General features: G+C 37.3%; 1 pseudogene; it reads right to left on the bottom strand.

Annotated features, from left to right (window-relative positions):
• Positions 1 to 14,458: 14,458 nt before the first annotated feature.
• Positions 14,459 to 15,632, bottom strand: LOC120073630 (uncharacterized; annotated as a pseudogene).
• Positions 15,633 to 21,461: the final 5,829 nt, after the last annotated feature.

Below are 21,461 nucleotides of genomic sequence, written 5' to 3'. Positions count from 1 at the left end.
AACGAAACAGCCTAAAATATCTGGCTGAAAAGAAAGTAGAAAAGGCTAAACAAGGTAAATCTGTTTTACTAGTTGTTGAAACATGTATAGTGGAAAATTCTCACCTTACCTGGATATTGGATGTAGCTGGGAGTTTGATGTACGCTATGTTGTGTACATGCCTTAACATATGTTTTGCAGTTGGAATCACTAACAGGTTCCAATCAATTCTAGGACACAGGCATTGGACTGTTGTAAAAAATATCCTCAAGTATCTAAGGAGAACGAGGAACTATATGCTTGTGTATGGACCTAAGGATTTGATCCTTACAGGATACACTGATTTTGATTTTCAGACTGACGTAGATTCCAGGAAATCTACCTCAGGATCAGTTTTCACTCTTAACAGAGGAGCTATAGTTTGGAGAAGCATCAAGCAAAGTTGCATCCCTGACTCCATAATGGAAGTGGAATAGGTGGTTGCATGCGAAGCTGCTAAAGATGTAGTATGGCTACGCAAATTCTTGGCTGATTTGGAAGTCGTTCCAAATATGCACTTGCCTATCACACTGTATTGTGACAATAATGGTGTTGTTGCCAACTCAAAGGAACCCAAGAGTCAGAAACGTGGAAAACACATTGAAAGAAAGTATCATCTCATCCGGGAGATAGTATACAGAGGAGATGTGATTGTCACAAAGACTGCCTCTGAAGACAACCTTGCTGATCCATTCACAAAGGCCCTCTCGGCTAAAGTATTTAAGGGCCACCTAGTTGGATTAGGACTCTGAGTAGTGTAACCTAGGCAAGTGGGAGAATGTCTATGGTATTAGAGATACCCTAGTTTATTATATTTTTCCCATTATGTTTCTCAACATTATATTGTATATATTTATTCACACTGGAGTTTTAGTCCAAGTGGGAGATTGTTGGGTATGTCCTAGAACTTGCAGTTCGTGTTAAACATTCTATTTATCAATAATAACGATTTGTTGATTTTGCATCTTATTATGAAAATCCAATAAACATATCCATGGCTTTAGTCTGAATACTGTAACTTTATGTAGTGACATAAATAGGATCAAGTTGACAGTATATAGCCTAAATGGTCTAATAAATATATGGATGAAATTGGGTATCTCATCCTGGTAACACTATTGGATGCGGCCCACTTTGTAGTTGTTACAAGAAGTTGTAAAGTGCTACAAACGATGTGATCCATAAATCGTTCAAGTTGAGACATGTGAGTGGGGGCATCCTATGCAATGAGTTTGCATATATACTGGACCACGAAAATAGTCACTTTTCTTTATAACGACCGTTTACTGTTAAAACTGAGTATTTCATTATTTAGTAACCTAGGTTAACTCGATCTTAATCTTTAGCTAGCTATGAACTTCTGTTTGTTCGGGATTATCCTTTGATCTGCAAATGGTGAGAGTAGTCCAATAGCATTGGTTAATAAGCTTAACATTTTGGGGATAAAACTGGATAAATAGCTGGGGACATAGCCTTGCAAGATGGAATTCACTCCTACCCTATTTAGGGTTAGCAGATAGGTTGTTCTCTTAAGTATTGATTTCAGCTCTCAAACAATCGGGGCCCCGCCTTCTCATGATAGAGAAAGGATTTGATTAATAGAGATTATGAATCAGAATTGTTCATTAGAGGGTCAGTAGGAACTTAAGGAACAAGATGTATTCATGGGGGTAAAATGGTAATTTTGTGCTAGTAGTGATTACGAACAACCTGTGAAGGATCGACTTACTGATTATGGTTATAAAGTGGACATAATATATCTACAGTGAGGGGAATTCAACTATGGGCTATAGTGGAGTGTCCCATTAGTTAACGAATGGGGGTTAGATTGGATTAATGAGTTTAGCTGATTAATCTCGAATCATTAGAGCCCATGATCTGTAGGTCCGCGAGGTCCCCCTACTAGCTTGTAAATGGTTAAGCTTTAGAGTAGCTTGAGAAAATTTGAAATGTTCAAATTAAACGGAATAAGAGAATATATATTTAAATATGATTAAAATATATGAAGATGATTATTGTGCAAAAATTAATTTTATGAAATTAATTTTAGAAAATGGTTTTTTAGTTATTAAAATCAAAATTGAATTTTGAAATCAAGATTTTGGATTTAAAGAAAAATTGGAAAAATCGATTTGCATGTCCAAAATGGAAAAACTTGATTTTCTTATATCATCTTCTTCATGCTCACACAAAGCCCACTTCCTCCTCTTCATTAAAGCTCCAAGCATAAGCTGCAAGCCATGTATATCTCTTCTTTACATGTTCATTTGCAATAAATAAAGAAGATTGGAGTGAATTGAAGGCATGCATAACACAGAAATTTTGAGAGAAAATTTCAGTGGGAAGAAAGGATTCTTCGAAGTGTGCTGCTATGAGCTTTTCTCTCTTCTTCATCACTTTAAGTTGTTCTTGAGTCTCACAACTCGGTCTAAAGATCCAAGAGGATAATGGGGAAGATCTTGAGGTCACGGTGGTTTTTGGTGAACATACTTTAGTTTCTGCCAAAGTTAGTGAATTGGAATGCTTATGGATCCTTGATACTTCCGCTATATGTTTTCTTACTCTAACAAATTGTTTATTAGAGGATCAGTGGGACTTAAGGAGCAAGATGTCTTTTTAGGGGTAAACGATAATTTTGACCTAGCTATAATTACAAACAACCTATGAAGGACCGACTTACTAATCATGGTTAAATCAAGTGGACAGAAATATATCTACAATGAGAAGAGTGCAGCTATTGGGCTTTAGTGGAATGTCTCGGTATTTAATGAATGTTAGTTAATTAGGCTGAAGACTTTAGCTGGTTAATCTTAGATCGTTGGAGTTCATGATCTGTAAGTCCATTAGGTCCCTCTGCTATCTCATATTGGACTAAACCTTAGGACAAGGACAGTGTGATGAGAGAATTTGAAATGTTCAAATTCAGATTTGGGGATAAAGTATTAATTATATACGATATAATTAAATGTTTAATTGTCAAATTAAACAAATTAGAGAGTTAGAAAATATTTAATTATGATTTAGATATTATACATAAATAGAGATTCATATTCGGAATTGGTGTTTATTATTAATTTAATATTTGATATTAAATTAATTATTAGAATTAATTTTGTTTAAAATTATTTTTAGAAAGAAATTACTTTATTTAATATTAATTATTTGAATTAATGTTATTTAAAATTAAAATTCATTTTAATTTATTTTATTAAAATCAATTATTGAAAAGAATATTTGGGATAGTGGGTGTATCCCACATTTCCCATTTTCTTAAACCCTCACATTCCCACTCAAAATTAAGGTTGATTTGGTGTGAACATGAGTTTAATTCTTTTTGCATGGATTTCTTCTATAAGTAGAAAAAAATTTAGCTAAGGAAAACTTCTTTTTGTTGCTGAATTTAAGGAGAAAACTCTTCACACCAATCTCCCTAAGATTATAAAATTCCCTTCAAATTTCATCACAATTAGATCCCATAATCCGTTCTAAGGCCAAAAAATACTAAGGAAGACTCTAGCGGTGGTACATGAAGTGTTTGTGATCAAAATTCATCAAAGGATTGTACCAGTTTGGAGATTCTTCAAAGGTTGTATTTCTGAAACTCTATTTTCCTCCTTTGAACATGCATATTTCTTTCCTAAAATGAATGAAATTAGAGTGCTTAAGATCCAAATTACTTCCGCATGTGCGCTGTATTCTCTTACACCTAGGTCATCCTATTGAAATAGAAACCTGACTAGTTAATAGTATTACATCTAGTGGTTACTATTTCGTGGTCTGGTCTTATGCAAACTCATTACATAGGATACCCCCACTCACATGTCACCTACACGAACGTGTTGGATCATTGTGTTTGTATAAAATACAAAGTGGGTCGTACCCATATTGTCATCAAGATAAGGTACCTAACCTTATACCTATACTATAGACCCTTTAAGTTGTATCTTGAACATTGATCTCTGTATGTCTCCACATACTATTCAAGACTCATAAGACAACCTTGGATGTTAGTTTAGTGGATTTGGGATTATTAAGACAAAACAGAATACAACACAATCCATAACGTTTATTGAAATGACATCAATAACTCTTTATTGATGACGTAACACAATCAATAACGTTTATTGAAATAATATCGATAACTCTTTATTGATGCTGGTCAATTAATTACATTTACTATCTACAAGTTTTAGGGCATAAAACCCAACATGTGTGTGTTTCTAAATTAAATCTTGATTTGTATCCAAGAAATTTCTTGACACTTAAATGCATCTTTTGGGTGTGGCGTTATTAGCATTATACATGAAGAAGTCATTCCCACTTGTAACGTGTTTGGTTGGCTGATAATATTTTATTTTATTTTGTTGGATATTTTGTCTCTAACCTGATGTAGGTATTCTTTCCTTATTGGTGGAAGATTTACTGGGGTGATCTTTTCCTTGTTTGATTTATTGCTATTGGTGGTCTCTTGCCTTATGAGGCTTGATTTTATTTGTGATTTTGGTGTGGTTTTAGGGCAAGCCCTATTCTTGTTAGTGTGGATTGATTCATCGTAATTCAGAAGGATTTTGTGTGTTCGGTGTTGCTACTTAATCAGAGTAAGAAGCATGGCGGTTCTTTAAAGCTTGGGCTGACTAAGTAGTTTTGCTGTAGTAGACTGCTGGTTGAGCATTCCTTCAACTAGCAGGTGAAAAGGGTGTGAACTCATTGTTGTGGTATCAAATTTAAGGGGAGCCTAAATCTACAGGCTCATCTAAGAAGTATAAGTGTTAGAGTAAGCGTAACTTTCTCGCTAGTATTTAGTTATGAGTAAACTGATATTATGTAATCTTAGTTGAAGTGTATGTTTTAAAAACTAAGTTACATTTTAGTAGATTTCTTTCACCTAGGTAGAAATCCTCCCAAACATATGTGTGATTTCACCGAACTGGGTTTACAAGTCTCTGTGTGCATCTCTCTTACTCTTCACTTCTGTCTATTTACCCATACTGTTGTTAATAGCCTTTTTTACTAGCTTATGGTATTATTGTGATTCACTCTTTTTCATTTGGTCAGAGAGGGTTGACTTCTTGCTCAATGAGTCCTTAATTGAGTCGATCAGGGAAGGTGGATCTGCTACACATCCACTAGTTCTGGATGGGACAAACTACTCCTACTGGAACACCTGAATTGTTGGGTTTTATGTCCTAAAACTTGTGGTTTGTAAAAAACAAACTTATTTTGTTATCAATAAAAATTTTATTGGGGTTTTATTCAATAAATTTGTTATTGAATGTATGAATTGCTCATTTCGTTTTAGAAAGAAGAATAAATCCAATAAACTAAAGATCCATGGTTATTATATGAATACATGAACTTTGTGTAGAGATATAAGAGTGGATCAAGTTCAGTAAATACCCAAAATGGTCTATAGTATACGAATAAGGCTGGGTACCTTATTCTGGTAACACTATCGGATGCGACCCACTTTGTAGTTGTTACAATTTGTTGTAAAGTGCTACAAACGAAGTGATCCTGATTCGTTCATGTATTGACATAAAGAGCGGGGGCGTCCTATGTAATGAGTTTGGTCCGATCTTATGCAATGAGTTTGCATGAGATCGGACCAAGAAATAAGTTACTCTTACTTTATAATGTTGTTTACTGTTTAAGACTGACTATTTCAAAGCGATGACCTAAGTAACTTGACCTTAATTCTAAGCTAACTATAACTCATGTTTATTCAGGATTATCCTTAGATTTTCATGGGTGAGGGTTGGCTCAACAACACCAGCTCAATAAGCCTCCCATTTCAGGGGTAAGATCAGGTAGATAGCTGGGGACATAAGATGCAAGACGGAATTCACTTCTACCAACTTTTAGGGATAGTAGAGAGGTTGTTCCCTTAAGTTCTAACTTTGGGTCTTGAACAAGGGGTCGCACCCTCTCATTGGCCTAAGAGGGACTCGGTTTAGTGATTGGATCACAAACCAATTGTTCATTAGAGGATTAGTGGGACTTAAGGAGCAAGATGTAATCTCGGGAGTAAAACAACTTTTGATCCAACCGTTATTACAAACAACTTGTGAAGGCTTGACTTACTAATAATAGTTATATCGAGTGGACATAATATATCAACAGTGAGGGGAGTGCAACTACGGTGCTTTAGTGGAGTGACTCGATAGTTAATGAATGGTGGTTAATTAGGTTAAAGAGTTTGACCGATTAATCTCAAATCATTAGAGCCCATGATCTGTAGGTTCATAAGGTCCCCCTACTAGCTCATATCGGACTAAACCTTAGAACAGTATCGAACAAATTTGAAGAGTTCAAATTCGATTTTTGGAGCACAGTGTTAAATATATACGATATATTTAACCTAATGTTTAATAGTAAGGTAAACATAAAGAGAGAAAATAGGAGATATTTAAATAAGATTTAAATATCAAGATTATGAATAGGGATTCATATTCATTGGGGTTATTGTTGGATTTAATATTAAATCAAATTAATTAATTTTTTTAATTATTTATTTAATATTAATTTAATTTTAAAATTTATTATTAGAATTAATCTTGAAATTAAATCATATGACAAGTGGACAAGGCAAATGAAAAAGCCAGAGTCTACATTCTTGCCAGCATATATGATGTTTTGGCTAAGAAACATGATCGCATGCATACCGCTAAAGAGATTATGGAATCTTTGCGGGGGGATGTTCGGACAACCGTCCTTCTCCCTTAGACATGATGCTATCAAGTATGTTTACAACTATCGTATGAAAGAAGGGTTTCTATTAGAGAATATGTCCTGGACATAATGGTCCATTTTAATGTGGCAGAAGTAAACAGGGATGTCATAAATGAGAAGAGTCGGGCCAGTTTTATTATAGAGTCTCTTCTGAAGAGCTTCTAATTCCGCACAAATGCAATGATGAACAAGATAGTATATAACTTGACTATTCTTCTCAAATAGCTTCAGACTTATCAGTCCCTCTTGAATTCCATGGGACTGGAAGCGGAGGTAAATGTTGCCACCACGAATAAGGTCAACAGAGGATTGTCCTCTAGGACAAAGTCTGGCCCTTCTTCTTTTAAGAACAATAGTGTTCCGAATGAAAAAGTGTAAGGGGAAAGGGAAGACTCTTACTGACCGCAAAGGTAAGGCTAAAGTTGCAGATATATGAAAATATTTCTACTGCAACAAGGTTGGGCACTGGAAAAAAAACTGCCCAAAGTACCTTGCGAAGAAGAAAGCGGAGAAAGAAAAACAAGGAAATTAGTTCTTGAAGATTGCTTGCAGAAAAAGGGATAATTCTCCAAGTTTTGAACATGAGAGATTATCTCAGAAAAATCAGTGGGAGTTTCTTAAGCTATTATCCAGAGATAGATTCATTATATTAGATGATGTACTTTTTGTTTTTGAAATGAAAAGAAATCTTATATCTATCTCTTACTAGAACAATTAAAAGTATCTCTTACTAGAAAACAACTTTTATGTTAAAATCAACCAAAGCATAGGCCTTTTTTTTAATATAGAGATGTTTAAAACGGAATTCACTAAATTAACCACCATTCGTTAACTAATGGGTCACTCCACTAAAGCCCATATTTGGACTCCCCTCACTGTAGATATATTATGTCCACTTGATATAACCATAATCAGTAAGTCGATCCTTTACAGGTTGTTCGTAATCACAGCTGGGTCAAGATCACCGTTTTAACCCTATGAATACATCTTGTTCCTTAAGTTCCTACTGACCCTCTAATGAAAAATTTTGATTCAGAATACCTATAAATCCAGTCCTTTATCTATCAAGAGAAGGCGGGAACCTGATTGTTCAAGACCTGGAATCAGTACTTAAGAGAACAACCTATTTGCTAACCCCAAATCGGGTAGGAGTGAATTCTGTCTTGCAGGGCTATATGTAACTATAAAATGTATGCGATTCTTAGATGGGATGCAAACTCATGTTGCCATAAACTTGATGATGTAAAAATGGAGATGGAATGTGGATGCTTTGTTATCGCTTATGCACACTACTTCTAAATATATGCGTTGTTAATAATATACTTGTAGTATGCTATGGAGTAAGGCGTTGTCACAAGTTTCCTTGCGCTGAAACCAAGCATAATTCCAACGCAAGTTTCTCAGAGTAATCCGAGGTCGAACAAAGGGATTGTTTTCGTTAATGTGTTACTTTTGTGATACATGCGACCGATTTTTACAATTAATAAAGAATTGGTTTGTACATGAATTTAAATTGCGATGAAAATAAAGTTGCGTTGATAAAATAAAAGTGTGATAAAAAGTAAATCCTAAGCTATTATGATACAAGATACAAGCTACACGATACATGATACTAAGTTCGAGACTGACTGTGAAATTATACAAAGGATCGTGGTATGTGATGGTAAGTCTTTATGTATGAATCAAAAAGAGAGAGAATAATTAGTAAAACATCGCAAGTTTGTTAATTGCATTAAAAATGTAACTAAGGTTCCACTTTCCCTTGGCATACACCTCTCGATGATCGGTCGTGAACCCATATCTCTATGGTGAAATAGGGATGAATGTGATGAATGCAAGGTTGCTTCAATCTCTGGAAGTACTTCTCGCTTTAGTTAACGCATTCTTCCAACCCTCTCTCGATAGGCAGAATAGCATCTTTACTTCTGCTCTCACAGGTGAAGACGCCGTCTAGCATGCTTTAGCTAAATATAATTATTTCCTTAACACAGATTAATGTACTTGTTTAATTATTACTAATTACCCAGGGAATTAAGAAAACATCATGGAGAAAATGAATCGTGGATGAACGAAAATAGACAGAGAAATGATAATGGAAATGATCATTACAATTAATACTAAGATTAAGCGTATGATACATGGTGTGAATGATAGAGTAAAGAAGATGAGTACAAGTGATGGAAAAGAGATAGAAACAAATACAGAAGAGTGTTAACGTCTTGACACAGATCTGAATGAAGGTTTTGCTTGCCGGCGTGTGGAATGGATGAAGAGGAGAGCTTCCCTCTCAGGATTGCTCTTCTTGTAGAAGTGGCCTTCGTATAGAGCTTCAATAATGGGGATTGAAAGGATTCTTTACACGGAGACGTACCTCTCGACCTTGTCTCTTGATTCTTTTCAGATCTTCTCTAGAAATTGCTTTAGACCAGTCTCTCTCTCAGCTCAATATATACACGTTTCTGTGTATTCCAGAATATACAAGTATCAAGTCTCTCGTATCGAGTATTTCTTTTCAATGGAATTGCAGAAGCTATTTATAGGCAAAGCTTTGACTCTTGGCATTGTGGTCCCCACTTTATTGTTAAGGAAGTTCCTGAAATGGTGGAGTGAATATTCCTTCTGTTATGCAATCAATCCCGTCAGAAATGCACAACTGACAACTGTACACATGTCTGAATCCTCCATAATTACGTTGCTCTTTTACATCTTCGATCTATCTCTCGCATACGGTGTTGTTTTTTATTATTGCATGTAGTTGAAGTTAAGCTCTTGATCGATTGTCGCATGTGTCGTCATTGCGTTGATCGTCTCTTCATTCTTGATTGACGGGCGCAATGTGACGTAGATGCGTTGTTCATTTCATCTTTGAGCCACGAACACATGCGATGACTTGATTTCCTACAAAATAGAACTGGAACATTCTTTTCTACCATCGCAATGGTGTTAGTTTGTATATTGACGACAATTTATAATTCTCGCATTTTTTAGCCAATTTCTATACAATCGACGCAACTTTTCTTTCTTTTAGCCTTAATATCTAAATAAAACAATATAAATAACTTGTATTTCTACAAGTTATCACACCCCCAAATTTAGATATATGCTTGTCCTCAAGCATATCTTCTACTAAAGCAATATTGCTCAATTCTTATCCTAAACTTTGCATCGATTGGTTGCTCCAAATGCTCCACCTAGGAAACATTACTTAACAATGCAATTTCCTTCTATCCTTGATAATTCATAACAAAGCCCTACTTTATTCTTCTATACCACAACTTTCTGCTCAAAAATCCCTTTCTAGTTTTAAAAAGAATGTTTACCTCTTCTTGTACAAACAACTCGATGAGTCTGGATGGGGTGGTCAAATTTGCGTCATTTATTAAAGACCGTGTATCATGGTTACACCCTTCGTTTTGGCTTATTCCCGCGGCTGTCATGCGAACATCCAACTACGGTTGTGTGCCAATCTAAACTTTAACTCTTTATTTTCAGCTAAGTTTAACTTTTGCTGGCCAGAGGAGTTTTCCCTTATGCTCTTATTTTTCTTTTTCTCATTTTTTTCTCTTTTCATATTGCGTCGTTCTTGGAAACCCACCTTCGTTTTGGCTTGCTCCCACGGGTGTCATGCGAACATCCAACTACGAGCAGGTTTCTTTCATGACTAGCTCTTATCAGGTTGGGATTGTTTTGGGATTTCCCTTGCACTGACATTGGAGTTTTGTATGAAAATTATATTATTATTTTTTTTATGATGATAATGAACGCATTTTCTTAATGACTGCATCACTTGATCTCATATGCTCAGATCTTCCCCACCCCCAAATTTAGAGATGCGCAAGGTTCTCATTGTGTTGTTTGGACAGAATAGACAAACACTTAGACAAAATTTTGAAAAGAAGGTTTGAGCAGAATTTTAAAGGATAAAAGGTAAAGCAGTGCTATTGCTACGAATTATCTAAGTGCTAGGCAGAAAATACAAAGTGTGGGAAATGTTACTAAGTATATGCATATACCTCGTCATGGCAGTGCAATGAATAACGCAAAATAAAAGATCCAAGAATATTGCAAAAATTGACAAAGGATGATAAAGAAGAGGCTAATGCATGTGGAAGGAATTGCTACTCAGTTGTATTAAAAATTAACTAAGTATACAAGGAACTACAATTAACGCAATACAAAATTTTTGCATGTACAAAGAATCAAAGAATTAGCTTCTATACATAGAAAAATAATGAAATGAAATTATCTTTTGTATTTGATTCAGACGGGTGCTCGATTAAAAATTAACACCAAGCTTCCATTAACGCAAATGCATATTTGTAGAGGACGGGCAACAACACATGTATCATCGCAGCACACCCCTCAACTCAACACATTTCTGGAGGACGAGTGCATGTTATTTCTACTGGCGCAACACTACCTCAACATAGTACGTTTCTGCTAAGGATGGGCGAAAAATACATACACGCGCAACACACCCCTCAGCGCAATGCATTTGGGTCGGATGGATGCAAAGTGTATCGTGTTATCACGAGATGCACCCATCATCGCATTGCATACTAATTTTTATTTTTCTTTTTAATTCATCAATAACGCAAGTCGAAAAGACTTTGCGGTGTTCTCGTTTTATTCAGTCATTCACAAAAATTATAAGAACAACGCTACTAATGCATACAAATTAAAGAAATTAAACATGACATGGAAATACACAAATGAATTAAATTGAAGGTAAATACATAAAGCATTAAAGGCTAATTCTAATAAGTAGTAAATATACAATTTAGAAAGTAGTAACTGAAAGCTGTAAAGAAAGCAATTAAACATAGATATAGGGATGCCTAAGTCGATGGTCTCCATGCGTCGATCCACATCACCCCCAAAGTAGGCCTTAATTCGTTCACCATTGACTTTAAATGCATTACTCCCATCTTCGGTTGTCAGTTCCACTGCACCGTGGGGAAAGATGGTCTTGATGCGGAATGGCCCAGACTAGCGGGACTTCAACTTCCCTGGAAACAATTGCAAATGCACGTTAAACAGTAGTGCCTTTTGACCTTCGCAAATGTCCCATTGCTTATGTGGTCGTCATGCCACTTCTTGGTTCTCTCCTTATAGAGCTTGGCATTTTCGTAAGCATCCCTTCACCACTCGACCAGCTGGTTCAATTGTAACTTCCAGACTTTCCCCGCACTTGCTAGATCAAAGTTCAGCTTCTTGCATGCCCACATTGCCTTGTGTTCCAACTCGAGAGGTAGATGACAAGATTTTCCAAAGACCAGAGCATATGGGGACATGCCAATTGGAGTTTTAAAGGTCGTCCTATATGCCCACAACGCTTCATCGAGCTTGGGTGACCAATCCTTCCTGGAGGTACTGACTACCTTCTCCAAGATAGTTTTGATCTCTCTATTAGAAATCTCTGCCTACCCATTAGTTTGTGGGTAGTATGCCGTTGCTACTCTGTGGCTGACATTAAACTTGGTCAATAGGTTGGTGATTATGCAGTTGATGAAATGTGAGCCCTCATCGCTGATTAAGGCCCGGGGCATCCCATATCAAGCAAAGATATTCTTCTTGAGAAATTTTGCCACCGTGGCTGCATCGTTCTTAGCACATGCGATGGCCTCAACCCACTTTGATACATAGTCAACCGCGATCGGGATGTATTGATGACCTTCTGACGGCGGAAATGGGCCCATAACGTCGATTCCCCATACATCAAATAATTCAATCTCCAAGATTGACGTCAAAGAAATTTCATTTCTTCTAGACATGTTCCGCGTTCTCTAGCATCTATCGCACTGCACATCATGGGCATGGGCGTCCTTGAATAGTGTTGGCCAGAAATAGCCACTCTGTAGGACTTTCGCGGTGGTCGTTGCCCCCTAAAATGTCCTCTATAAGGGGACTCATGACAAAGCTCCAAAATGTGCTTGACCTCATGATCAGAAACGCATCGACATAAAATATGATCAGGTCCAAGTCGATACAGGAAGGGGTCATCCCAGAAATAAAACTTGACATCATGTCTCAGCTTTTTCTTCTGCTGGTATGTATCATCTTCTGGTACTTGGCCACAAACGATGAAGTTTACAATGTCTACATACGAGGGAACATTAACGCATACCGACATCAGCAGTTCGTCAAGAAATCTTTCTTCAATGTATTTTTCTTTCTTCTGAACCTCGCAATTTTCTAATCTTGATAGATGATCAAAGACTTGGTTCTCAGTGCCCTTTCGATCCTTAATTTCTAGGTCAAATTCTTGCAGGAGCAACACTCACTATATCAGTCTCGGTTTCGCATCCTTCTTTGTCATAATATATTTGATCGTAGAATGATCAATATACAGCACAACATTTGTTCCAATCAAATATTGTCAAAATTTCTCCAGCGTGAATACCACTGCGAGCATTGCTTTTTCCGTGGTTGTATAATTTTCCTGCGCATCATTCAACATTTTGCTAGCAGAATAGATAGGATGGAATACCTTGTCCTTACTCTGACTCAAGACTGTGCCCACTGCATATCCACTAGCATCACACATCAACGTAAATGGTTGTGTCCAATCCGGCGCAATCAGAATGGGTGCGGTGATGAGCGCATTCTTCAATGTGTGGAATGCTTTAGTGCACGCATCATCAAAATCATATTCACGATCAGCCTCAAGGAGCACACTTAGGGGCCTTACGATCTGAGAAAAGTTGCGGATAAATCTTCGATAAAACCCCGCATGTCCCAGAAAACTCCTAAGTGTTTTCACATTTACTGGTGGTGGTAGCTTGGAAATTGCATCGTCGCTTGGTCAACTTCCAATCCTGCTTCGATATTTTGTGACCTAGTACAATTCCTTCTTCAACCATAAAGTGGCATTTCTCCCAATTCAGAACAAGATTAGTTTCCACACATCTCTTCAATACTTTCTTAAGATTAGATAAACAGGAGTCATAAGTATTGCCAAAAACTGAAAAATCATCCATAAATACCTCTACTGACTCCTCTAAGAAATCTGAAAATATTGCGATCATACATCGTTGGAAAGTACCTGGTGCATTGCAGAGTCTAAACGGTATGCGATAGAATGCAAATGTGCCGAATGTGCATGTGAAGGTTGTCTTATCTTGATCCTCCGGTGCAATCACAATTTGGTTGTACCCTGAGTAGCCATCAAGAAAACAGAAGAATTCATTCCCAACAAGTCGGTCTAACATCTGATCATAAACGGGATTGGAAAGTGGTCCTTTTTAGTGGCCAGATTTAATTTGAGGTAATCCATAAAGATTCTCCACCCTGTAGTTGTCCTTTTAGGAATTAACTCATTCTTACTATTGGTGACGACTGTCATTCCCCCTTTCTTTGGGACACAGTGCACTGGGCTTACCCAACTGCTATCTGATATAGGGTAAATGACACCTACATCAAGCCACTTCACTATCTTCTTCTTCACAACCTCCCTCATGGCAGCGTTCAATCGATGTTGTCTTTCTATAGATCCTATTTTTCCTTCCTCAAGACGAATCTTGTGCATGCAATACGAAGGAATGATCCCTCGAATATCCTCTAAGGTCCATCCTAAGGCTTTTGTGTTGTTTTTCAAGATTTGAATCAGTGCTTCCTCCTTCTTTTTGCTCAGTGAGGCAGATATAATAACAGGTAAAGTGTTATTGCCTCCTAAATATGCATATTTGAGGTGCATTAGAAACGACTTCAACTATAACACGGGTGGTTCTTCTAAGGATGGCTTCGTGCGTTGCGTTGTTCGTTGAGATAACTTGATTGTTTCGAAATTTGATTCAATTTGAATTGTGGCGCAATTCTCCTCCCATATTGCGCCGATCCCAAAATCTTCTTCTTCTAACTCTTCTGAGGGCTCATGCCAAGGTTCTTCATGTAATTCCTCAACATATTGACAATTCTTCATATCACTCCGGTATTTCAACGCATCGAGAATGCTAAACTTAACTTGCTGATCGTCGACCCTGATGGTAAGTTCTCCCTTCTGTACATCGATCAGTGCTCACCCTGTTGCAAGAAATGGGCGACCCAAGATGATAGGCACTTCTCTATCAGCTTCATAATCTAATATGATAAAGTCAGTAGGGAAGATAAACTTATCTACTTGCACAAGTACATCCTCTATTTTGCCTTCAGAATGCGTTATTGATCTATCGGCCAACTGCAATGTAATTGTGGTTGGTCTTGCGTTACCGATATTCAACTTTTTGAAGATTGAAAAGGGCATTAGGTTTATACTCGCCCCCAAATCACACAGCGCATTTCTAACCTTCTTTCCCCCTATTGAGCAGGGCAATGTGAAACTCTCGGGATCTTTCATTTTGGTGGGGACGTTGATTTGAAATAGCGCATTGCACTCATATGTTAATGCAACTATTTCATTCTCCCTAATCTTTCTTTTATTAGCAACTATGTCCTTGAGGAATTTCACATAGCTCGGCATTTGCTCCAAAGCTTCTATTAAGGGAATATTGATGTGTAGTTGTCAGAGGACATCCAGAAACCTCTGAAATTGCTCACTATCATCTTTCTTCTTCAGCCTAGATGGGAAAGGTGGAGGATCCCGCCGTATTTCCTATTCAATTGGTTGTTCCTTGAGGTCCAATGCTTGTTGTGTTTTAGGAACTGGAGGTTGTGGTGATTTTGAATTTGTCTTACTGAGATCCATTCCTTGTAGATGTACTTTCTTCTGAACTGATAATTTTTTCATTTATGGTTGATTGGTCATCGTTGATGGTTAAATCTACTGGTCTTGTTACTGAGTCTGGTATAGGGGGCACAGGGGTTGTTGTCTTGCCACTTCTCAATGTCACTGCTTGACATTGCTCTTTACCACGTGACCCCGATGCTCCCGAACTGCTGGGTAGCATACCAGGCGTTTTATTCTTAAGTTCTATCGCAAGCTGTTCAATCTGCTCCTCCAAATTTCTTAAGGAAGAAGCTTGTGATTGCTTAATTGCTTCGCTCTTCTTAATATAATGTTTCAATAATGTTTCCAGAGACGAGGTACTACAAGAGGTGTCAGAAAAGAACGGTTGGTCGTAGGGTTGTACAAACTACCTAGACTTTGATCCTGATTAATGAAGACCGGAGGGTTGCCTCGATTCTCATGATAACTGCTCTGATGATTACTGTGGCTCCCCTGGTTGTGATTCCCATCCCATCTAAAAGTGGGTGATTCCGCCAACCAGGGTTGTAGGTGTTGTTGAACGGTTCATTGTAGACAGAGTATACGGATTGTTGATTCCACGGGCAGACTTCCACTGAATGTCCCTCTCCACATTGAACGTAATTTATTGCGGCCACGTGTCAATGCATTGGCTTGCGCTGAACTTTGAGAGAGATGTCCTTGCTGAATAGCCATAGTCTGAAGAAGCGAGGTCATTATAGTCATTTGGTCTACAAGGGTGCTCATTGTATCGGCTGGCACAATGGCACCTTCTACTCTTCTCTACTCTGAACCTTTTTCCTCATACCCGTTATCTAACCATTCATCTGTATTCGCGAAATGCGATCTAAGATGATCTTCGCTTCCGTATACGTCTTGTCTATTAATCCTCCTGCCGTGGAGGCATCAGCTACTGCTTGCGTTGATCGATCCAAGCCATTATAAAACGTCTCCATCAGAACGTAATCGAGGATCCTAATGTGTCGACAATTCTTCACTAATTTCCTGAATTGCACCCAGGTGGAGCTCAAAGTTTCATTACCCTTCTGTTCAAAATTCAACACATCCCTTCGTCTTCTTGCGTTGACGGCTGGAGGGAAGAATCTATTCATAAACCTTTCGACCAACTGATCCTATGCGTTGATTTCATGTGGCTGTAATGACTGAGCCCACCTCCTTTCCTCATCCCTCAAGGTGTAAGGGAAGAGATACAATCTAAGTCCTTCTGAAGTCACACCAGGTATGGAGAAGGCGCTGCACATGTCTACAAAGCTAGTCAAATGAGCATGCGGGTCTTTTTCTTGTAGACCTCCTAATTGTCCCGCATTTTGGATCATTTGAAGCATAATCGACCTTATCTCAAAACTTACATTCTCCTCAACCGTGGGTCTTGAAATTCCAGGCGAGAAGTTATAAAAATTCAGCGTCGCATAGTTCCTCATTGGGATGTTGCGATCAGCAGCAAGAAATACAGGTTCTTGCATTGGCCAATTTTCCCCTTGATTCACTTCGGGTGCCTCGTTATTATCTGCCATGTTTTCTCTTCGCCTAATTTGGTTCTGATGTGCTCTTGCGCAAAAAATACACCTGATCTCTGGGTCAGCTTAGAATTTCTAGATCACTTCAGTACTCATAAACTGTCAGATTGCTCTTCGCGATAAACACCCAGTACAAAGAGATCTGTCCTGCAAAATATCACAAACATATTCAACACTAACCGTTACCAATCCTCGGCAACGGTGCCATAATCTTGTAACGATAAAATATATGCGATGCTTAGATGGGATGCAAGCTCATGTTGCCATAAACTTGATGACGTAAAAATGGAGATGGAATGTGGATGCTGTGTTATCGTTTATGCACACTACTTCTAAATATATGCGTTGTTAATAATATACTTGTAGTATGCTATGTACTAATGCGTTGTCACAAGTTTCCTTGCACTAAAACCAAGCATAATTCCAAACGCAAGTTTCTCAAAGTAATCCGAGGTCGAACACAGGGATTGTTTTCGCTAATGTGTTACTTTTGTGATACATGCAACCGATTTTTACAATTAATAAAGAATTGGTCTGTACATGAATTTAAATTGTGATGAAAATAAAGTTGCGTTGATAAAATAAAAGTGTGATAAAAAGTAAATCCTAAACTATTATGATACAAGATACAAGCTACATGATACATGATACTAAGTTCGAGACTGACTGTGAAGTTATACAAAGATCGTGGTATGCGATGGAAAGTCTTTATGTATGAATCAAAAAGAGAAAGAATAATTAGTAAAACATCGCAAGTTTGTTAATTGCGTTAAAGATGTAACTAAGGTTCCTCTTTCCCTTGGTGTACACCTCTCGGTGATCGGCCGCGTTTCCATATCTCTATGGTGAAACAGGGATGAACGTGATGAATGGAAGGTTGCTTCCATCTTTGGAAGTACTTCTCGCTTTAGTTAATGCATTATTCCAACCCTCTTTCGATAGGCGGAATAGCATCTTCACTTCTGCTCTCACAGGTGAAGATGCCGTCTAGCATGCTTTAGCTAAACTTAACTATTTCCTTAACACAGATTAATGTACTTACTTAATTCTTACTAATTACCCAGGCAATTAAGAAAACATCATGGAGAAAGTGAATCATGGATGAACGGAAATAGACAGAGAGATGATAATGGAAATGATCATAACAATTAATACTAAGATTAAGCGTCTGATTCATGGTGTGAATGATAGAGTAAAAAAGATGAGTACAAGTGATGAAAAAGAGATTGAAACAAATACAGAAGAGTGTCAATGTCTTGACACAGATCTGAATGGAGGTTTTGCTTGCCGGCATGTTGAATGGATGAAGAGGAGAGCTTCCCTCTCAGGCTTGCTCTTCTAGTGAAGTGACATTCGTATAGAGCTTAAACGACAAGGATTGAAAGGATTCTTTGCCCGGAGACTCACTTTTCGACCTTGTCTTTTGATTCTTCCCAGACCTTCTCTGGAAATCGCTTCAGACTAGTCTCTCTCTTAGCTCAGTATATACACGTTTCTGTGTATTCCAGAATATACAAGTATCAAGTCTCCCGTATCGAGTATCTCTTTTCAATGGAATTGCAGAAGCTATTTATAGGCGAAGCTTTGACTCTTGGCATTGTGGTCCCCACTTTATTGTTAAGGTAGTTCCTGAAATGGTGGAGTGAATATTCCTTCTATTACGCAATCAATCCCGTCAGAAATGCACAACTGACAGCTGTACATGCGTCTGAATCCTCTGCAATTGCGTTGCTCTTTTACATCTTCGATCTATCTCCCGCATGCGGTGTTGTTTTTTATTACCGCATGCGGTTGAAGTTAAGCTCTTGATCGATTGTCGCATGCACCATCATTGCATTGATCGTCTCTTCATTCTTGATTGACGGGCGTAGTGCGATGTAGATGTGTTGTTCATTTCATCTTTGGGCCATGAACGCATGCGGTGACTTGATTTCCTGCAAAACAGAACTGAAACATTCTTTTCTACCATCGCAAGGGTGTTAGTGGGTGTATTGATGAATATTTATGATTCTCGCATTTCTTAGACAATTTCTATACAATCGACGCAACTTTTCTTTCTTTTAGCCGTAATCTCTAAATAAAACAGTATAAATAACTTGTATTTCTACAAGTTATCACTATGTCCCCAGCTATTCATCCAATCTTATCCCCAAAATGGAAGGCTAATTGAGCAGTGTTGTTGGACTAGTCTCACCCATGCAGATCAAAGGATAATCTCGAACAAATAGAAGTTCATAGCTAGCTCAGGATTAAGATTGAGTTAACCTAGGTTAGTAAATAATGAAATAGTCAGTTTTAACAGTAAACGGTCGTTATAAAGAAAAGTGACTATTTTCGTGGTCCAGTCTATACACAAACTCATTGCATTGGATGCCTCCACTCACATGTCTCTACATGAATGATCTATGGATCACATCATTTGTACTACCTACAAAATGAGCCGCATCCAATAGTGTTACCAGGATGAGATACCCAATTTCATCCATATACTTATTAGACCATTTAGGCTATATACTATTAGCTTGATCTTGTTTATGTCACCACATAAAGTTAAAGTATTCACATTATAGCCATGGATATGTTTATTGGATTTTCATAATAGAATACAAAATCAACAACTTTATTGGATAAATTACTCAATAACATTTTATTGATAAATAGAATGTTTAACATGAACTGTGAGTTCTAGGACATTTCCAACAACTTTGACCTTTGACCAAGTTAGTGGAATGATCTAACAATTGTGAGTGGGAAATGCCAATTTTTTGCATTGCTAAGTGTTGTCTTCATTTGAAGACACTTGCCCCACTAATCCCACTTTGAGTTACTGGATTTTTTGGTGTCAAATTCTCATCAAACTCAAAGTTGCATGTTTTGCATGAAATGACCTTTAAAAGGAAGAGTTTAATGATTTTTTTTCTTTGCCAAGTGGAAATTTATGAGATTATGTGATAATCTCATAATTATTTTCTCTCAAAGACTTAACCTTTTCCTTTCCAAATTAGTCACTCACCAGATCCCACCATGCCGTTTCTAAGGCCAAAGAATAGTCAGGAAGACTCTCATAGTGGTCTATGAACCGTTCGTGAGGAGATTGGAGCTATTTTGGAGAAGATTCATGTCTACAAAGGTTGTATTTCTTCTATCCCTTTTTAGTTGTTTTAATTGCTTGCTTATTCTTTAAAATTAACCTAATTAGAATACTTTAGATCCTTTTTTCTTTCATTGCGCATGTGTTCGTTCCATCATGAATATCTGCCTTCCTTAAATCTATTGATAGCAAGTCTTGGAAGGCGATTTTTATTGGTTGGTCACATCCTACAATTATTGACAAAGATGGGGTTGTCAGTCAAAAGCCTGAAAAAGACTGGACTGAAGAGGAAGATGAAACCTCACTTGGAAACTCACAAGCCTTAAATGCCATCTTCAATGGTGTCAATCAAAATATTTTCAGGTTAATCATTAAATGTGTTACTGCTAAAGATGTGTGGGAGATTGTTGTTGTGGCCCATGAAGGAACATCAAAAGTAAAGATGTAAAGGTTACAACTCTTGACAACCTAATTTGAATCTCTTAAAATGCATTTAATGTTGTGGCCCATGAAGGAACATCAAAAGCAAAACAAATTTGAATACCTTTTCTGAAAATGAACGCTTCATTAACTTCAAAAGATATTTTATACATTTGTTCCATAATACAAGCGATAGATATTAAATTCCTCTTCATAAGAGGTGCATACAAAACATCTTTAAGTATGATATATCTATTGTTGAAAAAAAACTTCAAGTCTCCCACTGTTTCGGCCAAGACAATCTCTCCTGTTCCAACCTTGAGGGTGATCTCGCCTTTTTCAATCTTTTTTCAGGAACTAGTTTTCTAAAAAGAAAATCAAATATGTGTAGTGGCTCCTGAATCTAATATCCAGGTTGAGGTATCATCCTCCACTAAACATGTCTCAGTAACTAGTAAATCATAATTACCTTGTGCTTCTTTCGAGGCAGGGGCCTGAGGACATTCCCCAGTTAAGACAAATCTCAAGTCCTCTATTACTAGAGTTGAATTCATATTGTTTTTCCATGTTGAGTAATTATCGCCGTTTAGTTTCTCAGAAGCTAAGAGTTGATCTAAAGAGCTAGTCATGCTGAAAAGAAAAACATATCCTTTTTCGTAAAAACATTAATCTGTTAAATCCAATCAAGTTTAGCAAAAAAACTAATAATGTACCCTTCATTATTATATTTTGCAACGATATTTCAATGGTTTAGAATAACCTCCACCGAGGGGTGATCGACTATTCATCCGTTGAACCAAGACTATCTTGACTAGATACTATCACTAGAATAACTCTTATTCCTATAGTAACTCAGTTATCGCTACTTTGGTCAAGAATTTCCTAACACTTAGTAATTCTCGTAAGTGTAACCCTCTATTTTCAGACCTCAAAGATCGGAATCATTATGCTCCCGAAGTTGGAAAGACAAGAATGAAAACGA

Source organism: Benincasa hispida, chromosome 3, assembly GCF_027475165.1.
Source record: "Benincasa hispida cultivar pf3 chromosome 3, pf3_genome.v1.1, whole genome shotgun sequence".
Classification (NCBI taxonomy): Eukaryota; Viridiplantae; Streptophyta; class Magnoliopsida; order Cucurbitales; family Cucurbitaceae; genus Benincasa; species Benincasa hispida.
This window is presented reverse-complemented; position numbering and strand designations above follow the sequence as displayed.